The sequence below is a fragment of the Schistocerca cancellata genome, chromosome 7 (genome assembly GCF_023864275.1).
Source record: "Schistocerca cancellata isolate TAMUIC-IGC-003103 chromosome 7, iqSchCanc2.1, whole genome shotgun sequence".
In the NCBI taxonomy this organism is placed as follows: Eukaryota; Metazoa; Arthropoda; class Insecta; order Orthoptera; family Acrididae; genus Schistocerca; species Schistocerca cancellata.
Window position 1 is genome coordinate 584,094,483 of NC_064632.1, and position 19,124 is coordinate 584,113,606.

At 43.7% G+C, this 19,124-nt stretch overlaps 1 protein-coding gene and 1 non-coding gene across 3 annotated transcripts in view; both read right to left on the reverse strand.

The window, feature by feature from the left end:
• LOC126092623 (protein FAM151B) overlaps window positions 1-19,124 on the reverse strand; it is a 406,482-nt gene that overhangs the window by 282,463 nt on the left and 104,895 nt on the right. The gene's annotated exons all lie outside the window — the stretch shown is intronic.
• On the reverse strand, window positions 17,467-17,540 carry Trnat-ugu (transfer RNA threonine (anticodon UGU)). The gene has a single exon. It is a non-coding gene; the product is annotated as a tRNA-Thr (tRNA).

A 19,124-nucleotide genomic window follows, 5' to 3' on the forward strand; every position in this document is an offset into this window, starting at 1 on the left:
TTTTCAGTGCTCAGTTGTAGTTCCTGGAATCTCGACATATGAAATGTTCTCGGAGCGACCGCTACGGTCGCAGGTTCGAATCCTTCCTCGGGCGTGGATGTGTGTGATGTCCTTAGGTTGGTTAGGTTTAAGTAGTTCTACTTTCTAGGGGACTGATGACCTCAGATGTTTAAGTCCCATAGCGCTCAGAGCCAGCTTTCAGCAGCTGGGTTCGCACATGAGTACCAGCGTGCCAACAGGGAAGGATCTGTCGACGTCGGCAGCCAACAGATGGCTACACCTGCAGATCAGACCTCGCGCGGGTCGTTAGTATTCGCCGGCGGCCCGCGCCGCCGCCACTGCGCCGCCACTTACATACTAAGCGCGGCAGACATGCCGCAGGGGCGGTCTGCTTAGCAACACCTGACGCCGCACCGTACACCAACACCGTGCGCAGAAACGGCTGCTGCAACTCCGCAAAGTTCTGATTATCTCCAAGTACTACTGCTGCGAGCGCCACGCAGCGCATACGAGACGGTTCGTGGCGCTGTTGTTGCCTGCAGCTTCCCTTTGTAGATGTTGGTGCATATTGCGCAATACACTAATCAAGTCTCAACTTCATCTCCAGAGCACTTTCGTGAAAGTGGCTTCTTGGAGGAGTCATATTGTGGGTGTAACTTCGTTCATATTTATAAACCGATATTCGGAGACCTTATAGTCAGTCAGATTCTTTTTTTTGCTTAACACCTACTGAAGGATGGTCACAGGTACAAAAAGTCGACAAAGAAGTTCTACAACAGCCAATTAATTTCACAACTTTGAGTATTACATTCACACAACTTATACTCTGCAGAGCCAAAAAAAAAAAAAAAAAAAAAAAAAAAAATACTATACCTGCTTAATATCGTGTAGGGTCCCCGCGAGCACGCAGAAGTGCTGCAACACGACGTGGCGTGGACTTCACTAGTGTCTGCAGTAACCTGACACCACCAATCTTGCAGGGCTGTCCATAGATTCGTAAGAGTACGAGGGGGTGGAGATCTCTTCTGAAAGCACGTTGCAAGACATTCCAGATGTGCTCAATAATGTTCGTGTTTGGGGAGTTTGATGACCAGCGGAAGTGTTTAAACTCAGAAGAGTGTCCCCGGAGCCACTCGTAGCAATTCTGGCGTTTGGGGTGTCGCATTATCCTGCTGGAATTGTCCAAGTCCGTCCGAATACACAATGGACGTGATTGGGTGCTGGTGATCAGACAGGTTGCTTACGTGCGTGTCAACTGTCAAGAGTCGTATCTAGACGCATCAGGGGTCCCATATGACCCCGTCAGAGCCTCCACCAGCTTGAAAAGTCCCCTGCTGGCATGCAGGGTCCATGGATTCATGAGGTTGTCTCCATGGTCGTACACGTCCATCCGCTCGATACAATTTGAAAAGAGACTCGTCCAACCAGACAAAATATTTCCACACATCAACAGTTCAATGTGGGTGTTGATGGGCCCTGGCGAGGCGTAAGGCTTTGTGTCGTGCAGTCATCAATGGTAGACGAGTGGGACTTCGGCTCCGAAAGTCCATATCGACGATGTTTCGTTCAATCGTTCACATGCTGACACTTGTTGATGGCCCAGAATTGAAATCTGCAGCAATCTGCGGAAGGGTTGCACTCCTATCACGTTGACGATTCTCTTCAGCCACTTCATCGTTACCTCTTTCTCAGCGCTCGTGCACTGACTACAACACCACGTTCAAAGTCACTTAAATCTTGATAACCTGTCATTGTAGCAGCAGTAACGGATCTAGCAACTGCGCGAACATAGGCGTTGCTCACCTCAAAAATGGCTCTGAGCACTATGGGACTCAACATCTTAGGTCATAAGTCCCCTAGAACTTAGAACTACTTAAACCTAACTAACCTAAGGACATCACACACACCCATGCCCGAGGCAGGATTCGAACCTGCGACCGTAGGAGTCCCGCGGTTCCGGACTGCAGCGCCAGAACCGCTAGATGCTCACCTCAGCGCCGTATTCTGCCTGTTTACTTATCTCTGTATTTGAATATGCATGTCTATACCACTTTCTTTGGCGCTTAACTGTATATTTCAATATTGTGTGATTCCGTTATGTACTGTGTTTGATAATATCGATCTTCTAAATTGTAATTTTACATGTTTAGTGCGATAGAAGACCCATTAGCGCTCGCTCTAATGTTCATCACCTAATGTTATGGCCGAAAATTCAGTGTGTGCTGTTAACGTCTCTGTTTCTAATTTTTGGTTTCCTACAGATTAGTGATCTTGGAAACAGTAATCAGTTATTTCCTGATGATAGTCCAATAAGCCGAAATCTGGCTCGAAACATATCAATATTAGTAGAGCAAACCAACCATTTTTAAAAAAAATTTCCAACCTTAAATATAAAAGTGTTCTACTTGAAAGCATCGAAAAGTACGTAACTATCATCAAATCTACAGACAAAACTGTGAAATTCTCTGATTTTGATGGTTTCTGAACATCTAAAATTTACCCAAAGTTGGTGAAGGAAGTAAGGAACGCTGTTCTTTCAGTTTCATCAATTAAGAAATACTCACGTAGGTTCAAACATGGTGGCATTTTCATTGAAAATGAGACACACCCTGCATAACGACGTCCCGGAATTGCAGATGGATGGGGGCACAACAGACACTGTTACACCTGATAAATCAAAGCTATCAACCGAGCGAATCACCTTATTCATAGAAAACAGCAGAGATAGCGCCGTTTTCCACAAAAGGAGACTTAAGAGATTACAGAAGGGACAGAATTGTAAGCTTCTTGACTACATTATGTAAGTTGGCTCGTAGGGATGAACAATAACGGATTCAAAAGAATTTCACGAACCAAGACTGAAGTTTTGGACCTGTAGTCCGAACTGCATAGGCAAACCTACACACGGGAACGTTAAGAGAGTCCGTCGCCTTGGTACTATTCGAGAGGAATGCGCCAGGAATCAACATATAGTTTTAACGTCTCTTTTTCCAGCGTTTACACTTATTGCCACACAATAGGGACACAAAGCGTTGAACATCACCCACATTACAGGTCGACACATATCGTGCAATACTTTGCTCTCTGCTTCGCGAATTACGTATGTTCACTGATTCTGGGCGGTACAGAAACACTATGAAAGTCATCTCGCGTGAGCATCAGTCAAAAAGATTGAACAATAGATATTTCGTCATCAGTTTATAAGAAATAATTTGATTGTTATAGTCGTTAAACGTAATTTTCGAGTAAGAGGAGAGGAACAGTGAATCGTCTCTCTAATTATGTCACTATAGAAACGGTGATTAAGTTCTTGCAAATTAAGCAGACTGCGGCAGAAATAGGCGGAAATATTTTCGCCATTAAATCTACACTCCTGGAAATGGAAAAAAGAACACATTGACACCGGTGTGTCAGACCCACCATACTTGCTCCGGACACTGCGAGAGGGCTGTACAAGCAATGATCACACGCACGGCACAGCGGACACACCAGGAACCGCGGTGTTGGCCGTCGAATGGCGCTAGCTGCGCAGCATTTGTGCACCGCCTTCGTCAGTGTCAGCCAGTTTGCCGTGGCATACGGAGCTCCATCGCAGTCTTTAACACTGGTAGCATGCCGCGACAGCGTGGACGTGAACCGTATGTGCAGTTGACGGACTTTGAGCGAGGGCGTATAGTGGGCATGCGGGAGGCCGGGTGGACGTACCGCCGAATTGCTCAACACGTGGGGCGTGAGGTCTCCACAGTACATCGATGTTGTCGCCAGTGGTCGGCGGAAGGTGCACGTGCCCGTCGACCTGGGACCGGACCGCAGCGACGCACGGATGCACGCCAAGACCGTAGGATCCTACGCAGTGCCGTAGGGGACTGCACCGCCACTTCCCAGCAAATTAGGGACACTGTTGCTCCTGGGGTATCGGCGAGGACCATTCGCAACCGTCTCCATGAAGCTGGGCTACGGTCCCGCACACCGTTAGGCCGTCTTCCGCTCACGCCCCAACATCGTGCAGCCCGCCTCCACTGGTGTCGCGACAGGCGTGAATGGAGGGACGAATGGAGACGTGTCGTCTTCAGCGATGAGAGTCGCTTCTGCCTTGGTGCCAATGTTGGTCGTATGCGTGTTTGGCGCCGTGCAGGTGAGCGCCACAATCAGGACTGCATACGACCGGGGCACACAGGGCCAACACCCGGCATCACGGTGTGGGGAGCGATCTCCTACACTGGCCGTACACCACTGGTGATCGTCGAGGGGACACTGAATAGTGCACGGTACATCCAAACCGTCATCGAACCCATCGTTCTACCATTCCTAGACCGGCAAGGGAACTTGCTGTTCCAACAGGACAATGCACGTCCGCATGTATCCCGTGCCACCCAACGTGCTCTAGAAGGTGTAAGTCAACTACCCTGGCCAGCAAGATCTCCGGATCTGTCCCCCATTGAGCATGTTTGGGACTGGATGAAGCGTCGTCTCACGCGGTCTGCACGTCCAGCACGAACGCTGGTCCAACTGAGGCGCCAGGTGGAAATGGCATGGCAAGCCGTTCCACAGGACTACATCCAGCATCTCTACGATCGTCTCCATGGGAGAATAGCAGCCTGCATTGCTGCGAAAGGTGGATATACACTGTACTAGTGCCGACATTGTGCATGCTCTGTTGCCTGTGTCTATGTGCCAGTGGTTCTGTCAGTGTGATCATGTGATGTATCTGACCCCAGGAATGTGTCAATAAAGTTTCCCCTTCCTGGGACAATGAATTCACGGTGTTCTTATTTCAATTTCCAGGAGTGTAATTGCTCATGTCTATTTAAATTTAATAGTAAATTACCAATACATTTATTCTTGAAGTTCTCATTCAGAGAACATTACGGAACTGAACTTGTTAGTTCCACGGAAGTAATCAGTGTTCTACAGATATTATTATTTGAGACAGAGTATCGTAACGCCCAAAAGAAAACATATATAAAGTAAGAGATGTTGTTGACACGCACCTGGAACTGTCAGTCTTCCTCACCCTGCTGACAAAGCGGATAGAGCTCCGAAGTATACACGGTACTCTACTTTTGCGTTTGTTACTCTTCTCCGTGACATACTGAGAGCACACGAGGGAGTGCTGTTGCCATCTTTCGTAACGTATTGCAGATCGCGTGGAAGACCACAGAGCGCCCTGGAAGTTAACCGCTTTTACGATGCGACACTTTATGCTGTAATTTATGGTTTCGACGAGGAGCTGACCGGGCGACGAGAAGTTGCAGTGTGCAAACTGTGCGCCGCGTCTCGCCGCAGACAGTGTAATGATTAATCAACGCGACAGGAAAGCGTTTGCGGTAACGAGGGCGGGCTTCGTTTGTATGTGCATTTTAATGACTAGTTTGGCCTCACTCATCGCGGGACGCATATTAATAGGGCAGGGGTGGCTGAAGGGCTGCCACAGCCAAGGGCCACAGGGAACTCTCCAGCCCTCTGCCGGCCGGTTGCTTAACGAAACAAACCGCTCTCACACGTACGGCGGCAAGCTGTTATGCCCCGACTCGTGAAACAACGTTAAGTGTGTGGTGTCACCGCCAGACACCACACTTGCTAGGTGGTAGCCTTTAAATCGGCCGCGGTCCGTTAGTATACGTCGGACCCGCGTGTCGCCACCATCAGTGACTGCAGACCGAGCGCCGCCACACGGCAGGTCTAGAGAGACTTCCTAGCACTCGCCCCCAGTTGTACAACCGACTTTGCTAGCGATGGTTCACTGACAAAATACGCTCTCATTTGCCGAGACGATAGTTAGCACAGCTTTCAGCTACGTCATTTGCTACGACCTAGCAAGGCGCCATGTTCAGTTACTATTGATATTGTGAATAATGTACAGTCAAGAGCGACGCTCATCATTAATGGATTAAAGTTAATTATTCCACCAGCTACGTCCGTTTTTCTAAATTCTAATTTCCTTGACCTGTTCCAGACCTTACACCAGCCTGCGTAAGCTAAAACGCGTGCCTTTCGGCTTCCTCTAATAACACGGTGTTGGCTCTCCTGCGAACCCACAACACAGTGCCAATTGCGATAAAACCTACGCTGAAATGCGGAGACGACGCCGCGCCTTTGGCACTGCTATTAATCAGCAGTAGAAACATATCACCGATGTAACAAATAAATACGTTTAGAGAACTAGACGATGTATTTAGTAAAAACTCATAATGGTCGCAGTCTCATTCGAGCAATTTATTGCCTGTGCCTTTGACACCACCGAAGTCGACGAAGGGAAAACTCCAAAATCTCATAGCTGCAATTGGCTACAAATTCAAGAAGACTCGACTCTACCATAATGAACAACACAGTGGCAGCATCTGCTTCAGGTGGGATGCGAAGCAATGGAAAACTGTTTCATAGTGGGTCAATACGATCCAGAACCGCATTTTCAACGCAGTGTCCAATGCCGCGCTCCAATACGCTTGCCAGTGTAGAAAACAAACAGCAAGGCTCGTCGGCTTACGAAAACACCGTGGAACTATGTGGACGACACAAGGTCGACTACAACCTTCCGGCGTCGTCCTTGCTCAACAAACACTATGCACCTTCCGTTGTTACACAAAACCAACACTACCAACATGTTATCTCCACATGCACCTGTCGCCAAGTAAATTTCCCTACTTCACACACATTCGACATGTCTACGGAAGCAACGCCGAAATCAGTTGATCACCGTTTATCAAAGTTTACTTAGCGCCGAAATGATATCTGTAATATTATTGCGTGTCGCTTCCGGGTTCGTAGCACGATGTAACATATCTATTTTCGCAAACCGAAATTAATTACTGGGGAAGCGGTGTACCAATTACGTGCTATCTACCGGAGCCTTAAAGCATAGCCGCGCCTGGTAGCCTTGCGGTCTGAGGCGCCTTGCCTTGGTTCGCGCCGTTCCCCCCGTCGGAGTCGGAGGTTCGATGATGATGATGTTTGGTTTGTGGGGCGCTCAACTGCGTGGTTATCAGCGCCCGTCGGAGGTTCGAGTCCTCCCTCGGGCATGTGTGTGTGTGTGTGTGTGTGTGTGTGTGTGTGTGTGTGTGTGTGTTTTGTTCTTAGCGTAAGTTAAAGTTAGATTAAGTAGTGTGTAAGCCTAGGGACCAATGAAATGGTTCAAATGGCTCTGAGCACTAGGGGACTTAACATCTATGGTCATCAGTCCCCTAGAACTTAGAACTACTTAAACCTAATTAACCTAAGGACATCGCACAACACCCAGTCATCACGAGGCAGAGAAAATCCCTGACCCCGCCGGGAATCGAACCCGGGAACCCGGGCGTGGGAAGCGAGACCGCTACCGCACGACCACGAGCTGCGGACTAGAGACCAATGACTTCAGCAGTTTGGTTCCATAGAACTTATCACAAATTTCCAAAAATTTCCTTAAAGCAGAGCAGAAAACAGGTGTAGGTGCGCATCGAGGGACGCCTGGTCTGATCTGGAAGGTGTCTAGGAAAAGGATAAAAAAGGAAAGACACGCACTATTCAAATTTGAGCATTGTAAAGGAAGACGCCATTAAGACACGCGGAACCCTAACAAGAATATCCTTTCCTTCGTAACTTTTATTTAATGTCTAAATTATAAAATATCCAACACTGGATGGTACTGGGCGGGCAAAAAAAGTCCCATTATTTCGCTTTCATTACCGCTCAGTCTCGGCTGTGAAGCCGTTATCAAATGACTGTACGAATGGCCATATTTGGGTTAGAGTCCAAGCAGTCACCAGATCACGAAACGGAAGAAATGCAGGTGGCTGTCCAGGCTTCATAATTAAAGAAATGACACGAAGCGTGCCTCCGTCACCAGTGATGCTACATCACGAATGCGATGCACTCTAAAGCACGTACAGTATGTCCAGTGTATCTTGAGCTGCAGTGATATTGCGACACTGATATATTTGATATCGTGATTTTAATTATGAAGTCTGGCGAGCCTTACGAGTTTCTCCCACAGCACTTGTGACCGCAAGCGGCACGAGCGGAAAGCTTTATGAATGAGAGACGGATAATACCTGCGGTAGTCCAGTGGGGGTTTTGGCTATGGCGTCCGATATCACAAGTCTAGTTTATGCTGGCTTCCAGAATGTGAAATGGGACACGTCGCATTTAAGATCTTCCACATAAAAAAAATCGAAGATTTTTGTGGCCAAAATATCCACGCCTTGGTTTTCGATATAAATGGTACAGAATAGATTTCAAATCAGCCGGGATTGTTGGCCTATAACAGTTTAAAAACACCACTAGAGCAGCAAAACTAACTCCTATTCTCTTTGCTTAATGTGCAATTGGTATCAACACAAGGTAACAATGAACGTAAAATATGAAACACTTAATTTTTTTGTGGACGTGTAACCTAGAAAGGTTTTATTAACTCAGCTTCAACACCACAACCAGAACGTACACAACACTCCGTCATACAGTGTTTATCCACCCGTTGCAATTATAAACTTCTTTGAACTTCCACCTCACAATTACTTTTTTGTGATAGTAGAAGTATTTAAATTACTGTACTCCAGCTCTTCAACTTCGTGATCCAAGGTTTCCTTCTAGCTGCGTGTTGCTTTTCGTTTGGAAAGGAGTAGAACTTCGTTTCAGGGGGACAGTTGAGTTATGTGAGGTGACAACCGACGAATGAACAATTACGATTACCCTTCATACAGCTTGAAACTCTAAATTCAGTCATCTTTACAGTAACACGCTGCTTTATGAGTAAGCATTACTCCTCCAAGATTCTTCCAATTCCATCCGCTAGAGTGCAGTTGCAATGCTGTCCACTAGAGTGTAGCACTTGGCGGTTCGCACGCTCTCCCGCTCCCTTTACCACACACTTTTGAAAATGACCTCACATGAGAAACTGTGTGAAGATGAAAGCAATAAAAGTATTATTTAACCCATCCAATAACATTAATTGCGGCAGAATGTTATCAATCAGGCAATCTGTGATGGCTGTGAACCCTGTTGCAAACTAAAATACTTGGGTTATTTAATGATTTATTTGCATATCCGTTAATCAGTCAGGCGGGGACTAAAGTTGATGCCTTCGTATTAGGACTTAATCTGGTCGTGCACTACGCGTGCAAACGTGGCGGTAGGAGAGGAGAAGTGATAACATCCGTGTTGCGCCTAGAGCTGTGTTGTTGCGCGGTGGTGGAATCTGGCGACCGTGGCAGGACCTCGGTGCAGCCGGCCGGTACAGCACGCTGTTCCCCGCGCCGCCACTCCCCACAGCACTCGTGTGCATCCGGTGATTCACGCGCACGCCGGCCCCTGCAGCCCGCAGCCAGCACAGCTGCTACCTCCCATTCTCCACCTCAGCTGCTGCACTACCTCACTACTCCACCCCGTCATCCTGCTCCACACACATCGGCTAAAACTGCTCCGTGTCATGAGAGTTCTAGGAAATTTCCAATAGCTCATATTTATCTATGATCAACTGTCTGTTGAAAATCGATGCCACTTTGTTTAGTTAGCCTACATCTAGTTCTCCTGCCAGTTTTCGCCTCTCTGAGTCCATCGATCGGTATAGTCGACTCCTGCTTTTTTTTTTTCGACAAATGTTTCCGAACTTGTTTCACTATTCGACTTTTGCGATACTACTTTGTTTATCCAACAAAGCGTAACGTGCCACAGTACATAAATTAGTTGTAAAAATGAGTACAAAGACGTGTGTTTTTGACACTCGCACAAAAGAAGCATGGAATGTGTAAGAAAGAAAGACGCTCCAAAACTTTTGGAATTCTGCCATCCACTTCGTCTATAATTCTGAAGGAGAAATATCAATTGCTGACAACGTATCATAAACAGTGAGGATGCGGAACAGGCAAGGTGCGTTTGCGTGTCATAAAGAATGTTTACTAAAATGGCTTAGTCTATGTAGGGAACAAAACATATCTGTCTGTGGTTATATGCTTCCAGAAAGCGTCGTCATTCTCTTTTAGTTTGGCTATTGCAAGTTTCCTTTCTAGGGAGGAATGGGTGAAGAACTTTCAAGAAAAGACGTGATATCATTTATAAAAAAAAATGGTTCAAATGGCTCTGAGCACTATGGGACTCAACTGCTGAGGTCATTAGTCCCCTAGAACTTAGAACTAGTTAAACCTAACTAACCTAAGGACATCACATACATCCATGCCCGAGGCAGGATTCGAACCTGCGACCGTAGCGGTCTCGCGGTTCCAGACTGCAGCGCCAGAACCGCGCGGCCACTTCGGCCGGCCATTTATAAAAAGACTGACAGATCAATTAGTTGCTTTGTAAAGAAATACAGTTGTTATCGAAACTCCAGAAATGTTTTTTATCTCTGTTTTTGGAGGGGATACTCTTCCTTCAACTTTTTCTTGATTGCTTCTTCACTAATAAACCGTTAAATCTACCTCTTTATTATTCAAAAATTTTTGAGGTCCCTTAAATTTCGACTGTACTTTTCCTTCAGTCAACAGGGAAATGCCCTCTTCTTTCTAGGTCGTAGGAGACAGAGAACAAGATGGGAATGGACATGGATGCGCACATAACTTGGCTGCGACGTTTTTCAAGCGGAACCACTCTAGCTTTGAGCGGTTCAGGGAAACTCGAGAAAAAATAAATCTGGAGAGTCACACTCGGACCCCTCGCCTTCCGAATACGAGTCCAGAGTTATGCGCCACCTGTCGCAATTCCACTCAAGAGGAAAAAGATAGTTTATAAGCACCACAGACTTTTGTTTTATCTTCTCTGACGAAACAAAGTGACTATTGTGAGATGAATCTCGTGCCCACATACTACGGTAGTGTCGTGAGTCACAGTTAATTTCGCTCTTTCTGATGCTTACACAAGTCAACGAAGCGGTTGCGAAACAGACTAGTGACAAAAGTGCAGCATAGTAACATAATGTATTTTTTCCAGAGAAGGTTTTTGCGACGTTTCCTGTCCTGCCGCTATCGTAAGCATCACCGCAGGAAACAATACCACGACATGCAAAGCGAAACTATAAATACGAATGAGTCAGAGCGCAGAACAGTAAAATAACAAGCGCTGCATGTAAGTCTTATTTTCCGCTAGTAATTAAATTTAACAAGCGCGCAAAGCTGGTAAATTAACATTGGGTCAAATCGTCCATATACACAGAAATGTCACGTCGCACAGCCAGCATTTCTCTTGTCAGACATTTTAACGTCGATGGTAGGTACGTCCTCAAGCAGACAAGTAATGCTGGCGCTATGTTCAAAAGTGGGAGGAAGAACTGGAGCACAACAGATGAGACCTAACGGAAATCGTTCGATATCACAGGAGATGCTGACTTTAATTGATGAAAGGAGAAAATATAAAAACGCAGCAAACGAAGCAGGAAAAAGGGAATACACGACTAAAAAATGAGACTGCAAAATAGCTAAGCAGAAGGGCTCAAGGACAAATTCAGTACTATAGAAGCATGTACAACTAAATGAAAGATGGATACAGACTATAGGAAAATTAAAGAAACAAAAAATATGTTAATAGGCTAGGGATGTAAAATCTGCAAGTATACGGAGCTGATACAGGCGTTCGATACAGTTCCCCACAGTCGTTTAATGAACAAAGTAAGAGCATACGGACTATCAGACCAATTGTGTGATTGGATTGAAGAGTTCCTAGATAACAGAACGCAGCATGTCATTCTCAATGGAGAGAAGTCTTCCGAAGTAAGAGTGATTTCAGGTGTGCCGCAGGGGAGTGTCGTAGGACCGTTGCTATTCACAATATACATAAATGACCTTGTGGATGACATCGGAAGTTCACTGAGGCTTTTTGCGGATGATGCTGTGGTATATCGAGAGGTTGTAACAATGAAAAATTGTACTGAAATGCAGGAGGATCTGCAGCGAATTGACGCATGGTGCAGGGAATGGCAATTCAGTCTCATTGTAGAAAAGTGTAATGTGCTGCGAATACATAAAAAGATAGATTCCTTATCATTTAGCTACAAAATAGCAGGTCAGCAACTGGAAGCAGTTAATTCCATAAATTATCTGGGAGTACGCATTAGGAGTGATTTAAAATGGAATGATCATATAAAGTTGATTGTCGGTAAAGCAGATGCCAGACTGAGATTCATTGGAAGAATCCTAAGGAAATGCAATCCGAAAACAAAGGAAGTAGGTTACAGTACGCTTGTTCGCCCACTGCTTGAATACTGCTCAGCAGTGTGGGATCCGTACCAGATAGGGTTGATAGAAGAGATAGAGAAGATCCAACGGAGAGCAGCACGCTTCGTTACAGGATCATTTAGTAATTGCGAAAGCGTTACGGAGATGATAGATAAACTCCAGTGGAAGACTCTGCAAGAGAGACGCTCAGTAGCTCGGTACGGGCTTTTGTCAAAGTTTCGAGAACATACCATCACTGAAGAGTCAACCAGTATATTGCTCCCTCCTACGTATATCTCGCGAAGAGGCCATGAGGATAAAATAAGAGAGATTAAAGCCCACACAGAGGCATACCGACAATCCTTCTTTCCACGAACAATACGAGACTGGAATAGAAGATAGAACAGATAGAGGTACTCAAGGTACCCTCCGCCACACACCGTCAGGTGGCTTGCGGAGTATGGATGTAGATGTAGAATGATAACTTTCATCATAATCGTATACCGTCCATACTGATTCCGCAATGGTATACTTACAACACAAAAATAAATTCCGAAAAGACCTCTTCTTTTAGTGCCGAAGAAGTGCAAAATGTAGCACCACCATCTTAACGGAAGGTACCACCACTGGTCCGTTCTGCCTGCACTTTGCCTCCTGTTTCAGCTGGCCGGTGTTCCTTTCAGCTGCTGCTAACCCCCCCTCCCCGCCCCCGCAGGTGATCCTATGAGGGCCGCTAAACCTGCTCCACAGCTGGAGCTGACAATCTCACTAACAGGGGCAGTTGTGTCGTCAACTCACGGCGTAAGCCGTAGGAAGAGGTTTCAGTTTCTGTGCAACAGCACGACTTGTGAAACGAAATTATAAACACGAACGCCTCACCGCAGAAAACAGTAAAAAAGCGAGCGCTGCATGTAAGTACACCGTCTGACGATAAAGCCGTTGGTATTTTCTCTGTATCAGCAATGTCTCGGCTTTAAGTAGGAGCAGATGAAATTAAGAATATATAATCATGCTGGTTTTACCTTCGTTCGTATCTAGAAAGGGAAAAAATGGCATTTAGCAACTTAAGTCATGCAAAAAACTCGTTAGTAGATTTTGCAAGTCTCAGTCATGTTTTATGAATACTAAATACATTTACAGAACACACAGTTCATTATCTTACCCTCAAAGTTTGTTATGAACGGTCTAACGTCCCATACGACATACACAGATATTATGGCCTATAGCCGTTCGCATACAGACTAATGGTTAAAGTGACTGCTCGCGAAAAGCAGAAAATACAGATTCGAGTCCGCGTTTGACACACATTTTCATTAGCTGCGACGTGATCATTACATCTGAAGCCCTCACACATGCTCCCGTCTGGACGTGAACCAGAAGACGATTTCATCTCAAATCATGTAGGTCAAAAGTGAATGTGTCACATGACTACTTCAAAGTCTGCTAAAAAAATATGTGTTGAAGTTCCACGTGATACCTCTCCAAAACTACACTATTGTGATTTGCTGACGATTTGTTAAAACTCTACAGACCTCTCTAAATAAGAGTATTTGTGATAATGTCGTGTAGCGAAAGGGAAAATTGAAAAACTGTAATACAGAAACAAAAAGTGATACAAATCTGAATTTATTTTTAATAAATACTTTATTCCCAATGATACGAGACATCATTAATAAATACAAACTTCTAAGCTTTTTTTATTTTTGCAAAAATAAACTATGAACAATTATAAGTTTTTGCGAAATTCAAAATTGTGTTTTGAAAATATGAATAGTCACAGAATGTTAACTGTCTTGAGTAATCATAAAGTAGGACTGCTAGCTGTCAAATACGACATTAACGAATGAATTTCTTAAACTGTCAAAATATTTGTACATAAAGATGAAAGAATCTGAAAATTTTTAGTTATTCAGAAATTATTTTCTCCAAAATGCCGTCCTAAAAATTTTATGGTACGTTAGCTGGTCATTTTACTTAGGGAATGTACAACCACAGTGGGCAGTACTTGTCTGGACAAAATGTGAGAAATTTTTTAGGTAGGCCTAGCTCTAATCTCAGAGTCAAAAAAATATTTAAACTGATCGCTGATTTTAAGTAAATGTCATACAAAACAGGTATTTCTGAATAACAATAATTACTTTACAACATTATAAGCGCGAGGGGAAACAATTCATAATTCTGTTGGAAAGTATTTTATAACAGAAATGAGATACAAAATATTTATGTCCATTTTTCTTTTTATGATATCATTCACAAATTATTATCGTCTTCTGTCATGATTTCACTTCTCATGACTTTCCACGAATTAAAATTGCATAGAATGTAACAATCAACACTGCCTTATCGAAAAGAGTTCATTTGTTTTTTCATCTGCTTCTCACTGAACTTGTGTAGCCGAGCTGAATTTGCACATGGACAAAGATGATCCAAAAAGAGCAGCACTTGGGAAATGCGAACTGCTCACTGATCTTTTGATGATGGCCATTTGAAAGCATTAGCAGGACCGTGAGACGGCTATATCCTGCAGCTCATGAGAGACGCTCATTACCTGCCCCACCCACCACTGGCCGTCATGCACGCAAGAAATGGGGTAGCTCTCTACAAAGTCTTACAATGTACAGTGTGGTCTCTGCATTTCACGCACACAGTAACAGGCTGCATTTCGTGGAGAACCGTTCTTGCAATGTATGTGCCACTTCGGGATGCAACCCAATAGTGACTTGACCGAATTCCTACCACAGGCTTTATGGAAGACCACTCTTCCCTCTTTTCTAAAAGGAATTACATCAATGTAGTTTCATTAAGAATTAAGAATTTCATGTTTGTTACTAATGTTGATATGGTGTGTACAAATCCAGTAGCATCTCGTATAGCATCAAAAGCTTCATACTGGAGTTGAAATCTTACAGACATCTCCTACCCCATCACACGCACTTTTTCCATGAGCTGTTGCTGAAAACGTCCATTTTTTGGTCTTAGCCATGTACTGCAGTGCTGACCAAGCTCATAAATAAAATGAGATGCAACACCATCAGTCACAAACACATGTTTAGGAAATGTGTGGCGTCTGGATGCTATGTCATCAATTATCATGCTGACAGCGTAGCATGCATGTCAACTGTCATGAATGAGATCATCACTGACAATAGCAAAACAGTGTGATGTTCCAAGAAAGTGAGCAGCGCATGTGAATATTGGTACCTGTGATGTGTGCCAGTGGTAATTTTGAATTTCGTTGTGCAAAGCAACAGACCAGTTCTCAGCAAAGCCAAATGAAGAAGTAAGTATTCTGGGATGTGGCTCATTTTACTTTCTGTTATGGCCTGTCCCTGAATCCTCCAGATATGATGGTGAGCTATTCCTTTCATGAACCCATGCCTAACCTCTGCAACGAAGTTCTCTAGTTCTACTGTCTTCTTCACCAACTCTCCTCCCTCTCAAAATGCATATCTTACGTCATTGTCAGTATCGTGAAGGTGTAATGCATCAACAGTCATCGCTTCAGCACAAGGACACGATGCACTACTGTAACCAGCATTTATCTTGCGGCTCCTGACATGTACACTAAAGCATGAGGTCCATCTCTGTGTAGTTCTTTCCTGGAACACTGCTTATGGCGAAAAGAACAAGTTTCAAATTAGTGTAGTAAATACATGTGCATACTTCCGTCACTGGCTGGCATTTTGCCCATTTTGGTAGTTAGGAGTACAATTTTGTGAGACCAATTTTTAAATTCGGGTTCTCCTTTTTCATGAGGATATATGCTTCTCTTATCAATTTTGTCATATATCTTTTTACGTTTTTCACCATTTTCACTAACAGAGATAACATCAGCCTGGTTAGAACTTCGCCCGCTGCAATCATGGTCATCACTTCGGTAATATTCCAGAGCAAAGCGTATCATCTTCAATGGATGCCCACAGTAAGAATCTAGGCATGCCCAAATACGTTTCTCGTTCTTTATTTTACGAGCTTTTGAAATCAAGTTATGTGAGGAAGTGGGTGTGTATTTCTGTAACTGCTGCTTAGAGAAGCTACCTGGTATCAATGTCACTAACTGGACCGTCTCAGTATAGGTGGCTGCTGAGATAGCAGTATTTAAGTTTTGAAACTACATATCACATTTCGTGTACATATCTCTATCTTCAGGTTCTGCATCTACATTATAAACTTCACAAAGTTTTGAAGACGTCGCTTGCGTAAAACTTATTTCAATTTCTTCCACTTTTCTTTTTACATACTATTCTCTTCTTACCTTTCCTGGAGGGATACAGTAGGGGCTGCAGCAGAAATGCTAACATTCAACGCTTCAACAGCTTCACACCCAGGAATATAAACATGTAAACTGTCTTCTTCAGTTTCACAATGGGTGATGGTGATCGTTGAGGTGGGTTGCCACTAAATTTACTCTTGTAATGAGTGTAGCAATTCCTGCACAATGGATATGATGCTAACGTCTTTACTTGAGGACCAAGATATTTCTGCAATACCTCTGACAGGTTTCCAACAACTGTGAAATGTTTCTCACTTTTCTTAACACCATCTTCTTGTGTCTATTTTCATAGTACAACACATTTCACTCTTTCACTACTGTATTTCCTCACTGACATTGTATCTAACAAAAAGTTCAAATCAGAGACAAAACTCGATGCAAAATGGTTTATGAGCAAGTTCTCACCCGTTTATTATAGACAGATGAGTGCTGGAAACAGTGTTGCCAACATGCATATTCTACACTAGAAATTCAGTGACGCGAAATATAAAGAATGTTGAAACATTTTTAACACTTTACACAGAAAAATAGTGCCCACTGTCTTTACACAGACTACCAACATATTAACCAAAGAAAATTTGGTGTAATTCTCAAAAGTCTTCGGATGGGGGTTTTCAAGTAAATAATTCGTAAAAATGCAATTTTTTACATTTTTAGTAATAAATACGTACATAATGCAGACAGATGGAGCAGAGAAGATACTTTTTATAATTACATCAGTAGTATCTGGTAATATGACACAAAAGATAGCGTTCTATGACTTCTCAAATTAGAAAAAAAATTTAGTGGAAAAATTAATTGGAGGGCAGCGTGGAGGGTAAAAATCGTAGAGGGAGACCAAGAGATGAATACACCAAGCAGATTCAGAAGGATGTAGGTTGCAGTAGGTACTGGGAGATGAAGAAGTCTGCACAGGATAGAGTCGCATGGAGAGCTGCATCAAACCAGTCTCAGGACTGAAGACCACAACAACAACATACAAAGTACACATTTTTCATAAATGATGACTAACTGAAACCCTCAGCTGCCGACAGGTGTTGTTGATATACCTCGATGTGGACAGCTGAAAATGTGTGCCCCGACCGGGACTCGAACCCGGGATCTCCTGCTTACATGGCAGACGCTCTATCCATCTGAGCCACCGAGGACACAGATGAATAGCGCGACTGCAGGGACTTATCCCTTGCACGCTTCCCGTGAGACTCACATTCCCAACTTTCCACAATTCTACATATGCAATGTACCTTATAGACAAAGCGTGCGCGAGTGGATGGCCGTACCATGGCTTATGATATGGAGTTCTAAAATATATTTTTTCCGGAGAAGTTCATTACCATGAGTTGACATGACCTGTATGATTTGAGATGAAATCACCCCAGAGATCTCCAACACGCTGCTTAGTTACGTTACGTTGCCAGACACAAACTACTTGTACGGGCTATATCGGTTTTTGCTGCATCTCTGGTGCATTCATGCACGAAGAACTGTTCAAACATAGCACCAAGAGCTCCCTTACAAAAGAAAACGCAGTCTTGGCGAAAACTGCTACCTTCGGAAGTAAATGCAATTCAACATCATCGTCAGACAGTAAAGGCAACGCTTTCCTGACTAAGTCATCTTCTCCAACCCTCGCCTCCAGCACCATTCGGTTGAGGTTGCTACAGTGCATTTCATATCACTGACAACACTTCGTAATATTGATGTGCAGGCTATACCTCAGTTTTTCTTTCCACGACTTTTCCTTCCACGATGATTTCTGTGAAGCTGTTACCTCGAATTAAGTGTCCAATTAATTTAGTTCTTCTTCTTTGTATCGTGTTAATCAACGTTCTTTTCTCTTTAATTTCTTCTGGTATTTGTTCATAAGGTTTCCTGCCGGCCTAGTATGATTTTTTTGCTGTTCTCCATATCCACATCTTGCCTCTAATATTTTCTTTTCTTGTTTCCACAGAGACCACTCGTTATGACCATAGCTTAAAATGCTCCAAATAAGTGTTCCGATGAATATCTTCCTTTCTGTCTATTGAGGTGGTGGTCTGTTAACAAATTACCTTTATTTCTGAATGATTGTTTAGTAGCTGGAGTGCTTCTTTTAATATCGTGTCATCTGTTAATGTACTCCCGAAGCAGCAAAATTGATTTACTTGGGTTAGCATTTTATTTCCTGATTTAATGTCTACTTTTATCTGTCTTTTCGATTTATCTATCAACATTATTTTAATCTTGTAGGGGTTCATTTTCATTTTGTGGTTACCCAAGACATCAGAAGACATTTTTAACACGCAGTTCACGGCCTGTTCGGAATCTGGTAAGACTACTACATCATCACCAAATCGAATACAACGTATTTATTTACGATTAATTTTGAACCCTTGTGCTCCTTTAGACTGTTTTTAGAGCCCTTTCTACAAACAACTTAAATAAATAACTAGAGAGAAGGGCCTTGTCGAACAGCTGTTCCTATACTACCATCTTCCTTAGTGCCACTGTAGTCCACTTTCTGCACAGACTGAGAATCAAGCTTTATCTCTCCAGTCTATCCCGATTTCCCTAAGTTTTACAAAAGTATATTCTAATTCACTCAATAAAAAGCCTTCTCTAGGTCAATGAATGTGGCCTTTGTTTTTCTGTTCATCTAAATTCTTCTAACATCATTCTTAGTATCGCTATAGCTCTCCTTGTTCCTTTAATTTCTGTTAATTTTAGCTTTTACTCTTTCCTTAACAATATTA